Below are 3,502 nucleotides of genomic sequence, written 5' to 3' on the forward strand. Positions count from 1 at the left end.
TAGGGATTGGGCGTGCCCTCTGCCACCCGGGAGCAGGCCTAAGCCAGCAGGTCGTTATCTCCCGAGGGGTCCCAGACTGCGGAGAGGGCACGGCCGGGCTGGGGGACCCCCCCCCTCCCCCCCCCCCCAAGTGCACAAATTTTTGTGCACCGGGCCTCTAGTAGGATTATAAGAAATATTTCCAGATTATCAACACAATGGTTTTGAAAGAGATCATATCAAATAGTTATTATAGAAGATAGAGTGATATATATTTCTCACTTTCTATATGTGTGTATACTTTAAGGGCATAATGAGAATGAACTGCTCTTACTTTGATCACAGTGAAGGGACAGGTACATGATCATCTTTTCACTTGAAACAGATACCTAGCCCCTGCCTACAATAAGTTAACAAGAACCCTTTAGTGATATCTTTGGTCATTTCAATTGCTTCACCTGTTTCCCTTGACCAAAAAAAGGCTTTGATGTGAAAAATTTGGATTGATAGCTATAACAACTCACTTTGCTTGAGAGCACAGAAATACTAAATCTATTAGTGAATATGCAAGACATGATTTCACAGGAAGGAGGGAACAGAGCCGAGAGGAAACAGTGTGGTCAAAATACAAAATGGTGGAGTCTATCAAGAGAAGGGGGAGCTAGTCTCTTTTAGGCAAGATTAAATTCTTTACTACACATATGATCTATGAGATTATCACCAATATAATAAAACATATATCTCTTCAGTAATCTCAGTCTTCTTTCTCTTATCCCTATCCATTGCAGAAATACCAAGATAAAGGTAGATCCAGCACAGTTACTTTTTATCCAATTACATCCTTATAATTAATTCAGATTTAGTTTCTTCCAAACCAACACACACCATTTGTGCTATCAAAACATTTACTGTTGGACGGTGATATTCTTCATACTGTAGCAATAAAGAACATAAATAAATTGGAAGGTGGAAAGTATATTGAAATAATTATTCGGAACTTCTTTAAGATTCTGGATATAGAATTTGTTTATAATGTCAGCGGAATAGAATCCCATGTAGTTCAGAATGTTATCACATAAGGTTAAATGAGTTTATGCTCCTCTTTCATTTAACCAATATAGTTACCCCTATAGATATGCCATTGCCAGCACTTTCAATGCATTTTAGCTGTATTGTAGTATATAAATCAGGGAGCAATTTTTAATCACTTTTAATATTTATATTCCTCCCTTCCTGGAAAAAAAAGTAACTCTCCTTCTATCCAAGGCCAACCTTTCTTCCTGTGTCATCTAGAATATACTAAATGAAATAAGACAGTCAGAGAAAGACAAGTACTATACTATTTCACTCATATGTTGAATTTAATGAACAAACTGAACTACCAAGCAAAATAGAGACAGACTTATAGAGAGCAGGCAGACAGCTGAAAAGGGGGTGGGCAGAGGGGTTCAGAAAAAATAGGTAGAAAATTCATGGACATGGACAATGGTGTGGTGATTTCTGGGGCAAAGGAGGATGGGTTGAGGTGGAAGAGGGCATAGAGGGGATAAATGTGATGGGAAAAATAAAATAAAATAAAAAATAAAGTGAAAAAAACAATAGAATTTTACCTGTCATTCATCTAATTCACCTACATTTTTTTAAACCCTCACCTGAGGATATTTTTTCCATTGATTTTTTTAGAGTGGAACAAGGGATAGAGAGAGTGAGGGAAGAGAGAGAAACACTGATGTGACATAGGCACATCAATTGGTTGTCTCCCACATTCACCCAAACAAGTAGGGGATGGGACCTAAAACCCAGGCATGTGCCCTTTAACAAGAAATCAAACCCAGTATCTTTTGGTGCATGGGTTGATGTTGTAACCACTGAGCTTTGTTTGCCAGGGATTCATCCATTTTTAGGCTGTTCCTCTCCCTAAACTATCTTAATTACTTCACCCTGTGTCCAAGACTGCTCTTCCTAACAAAGCAATACAAAAACTCTACCTCCAATCACCATTCTCAATTTCATTTAAGGATTAGTTACCTGCAAGGAACATAAATTTACTTTATTTTTTTTTATCATTTCAATGACATCTTTAATTTTTACCCATGTGGCAAATGTTGAAATAGTATTTCAGAAGATTACACAATTTAAAAAAACCTTGTTTCAACTGTCACTTTATTGTAAGATGATAGCATTAATTACAAATTTAAATTATAACTTGGTAGTCTTTAGTCAGGTACCAAATTGTATTAAGAGGAAACTGCTTATTCAAAAGTGATCATAGAACAACTCAAAATGCAGAGCAAGAAGGACAATAAACATCTCACTGGCCAATAGATTGTTTTAATTCTCTCACTAGATGAAACTCACGCTTTTCATTTTTAAGTGGGGTAAACTGTAACTCCTCCGGCAGATGGCGATACAGAAAGATTTTGTCACAGCCTAGTTTCCAGTCCGTCACTCAACTGTTTCTAGCTGTCTCAGTCGGGATAGATGCATTTACATAACTGGCTGTGCTTGAGCCTTCTTTGCAAGCAGCTTTAGATCTGAAATGCACTTGGCAATTGTCTCCTTTTCCTGCTGTGCAGAGATGCTCTGTACCACATGCTTCTCCACCCACTGCACCATGTGCTCTTGTTCCTTCCGACGCATCATATTCTGCACAGAGATATGATAGTCCAGGCGATTCTTGACCTCCTTGTAAACTCTATGCAGCCGTTCCCGGTAAGTAACCTCCAAGGCCATAGCAATGTTATTCTGAAGCAAAATGAAGGAATGATGAAAACTGCACTTCAACTTTGTTTCCAAATTGTCTTTTTTGAGTGTAACTGACCTCTATGTTAATTTCATGCATACAATGATTCTATATTTGTATATACTGTGACAAGATTACTACAATGAATCTAGTTAACATTGTACCACACGTAAGTTTCTGGATTTTGTTATCTTTATTAGAAAGGCCCTGTCAACTCCAAGGGTACTGTATTTCTTTTCATACTCTCTTTTCTACTTTTATAGTTTCATTTAATAAGATCTTTAATTCACTTGAAATTTATTTTAGTATGAGGAGAATTCCTCAGGGATCAGTCCAAGACGAACTTTTCCTCCATATTCAGGAAGAGGTGGTACAGGGGCAAGACTTGGCTGCCCAGTGTGAAAGATCCTTGTTGCTTGCACAACCCCGGGACCGAGGAGGGCGGCATTCTTCAGGGAGGGGGCCGCTGCGGCAGCTGCAGAAAACACCACCCGAGACAGCATGGTCAGCGAGGGCAGGCTCGGCGGTCCTGGGGTCCCGGTGACCTGGACGAAGTATTCTACCCGAGTCCGAGCAAGATGCCATAAATCTACTTTAAAAAGTTTCAGTAAAAAGGAGATTTACTGAAAAATTATTTATCTTAAGAAACAAAAAAAAGAGTGCATGTGAATGTCGGGGGATATTTGTAAGGCAGCTCATCTTTCTCATGCATGTGTACAAATGCGTACACACACATGAATGCATATACACATAAATAGAATCATACCGTATTTTTCTGGA

The 3,502-nt window shown here is 38.6% G+C and overlaps 1 pseudogene; it reads right to left on the reverse strand.

Annotated features, from left to right (window-relative positions):
* Nucleotides 1-2,125: 2,125 nt before the first annotated feature.
* LOC106724246 lies at nucleotides 2,126-3,225 on the reverse strand (annotated as a pseudogene).
* Between the last annotated feature and the right edge of the window lie 277 nt (nucleotides 3,226-3,502).

Source organism: Myotis brandtii, unplaced genomic scaffold (genome assembly GCF_000412655.1).
Source record: "Myotis brandtii unplaced genomic scaffold, ASM41265v1 scaffold779, whole genome shotgun sequence".
Taxonomy (NCBI): Eukaryota; Metazoa; Chordata; class Mammalia; order Chiroptera; family Vespertilionidae; genus Myotis; species Myotis brandtii.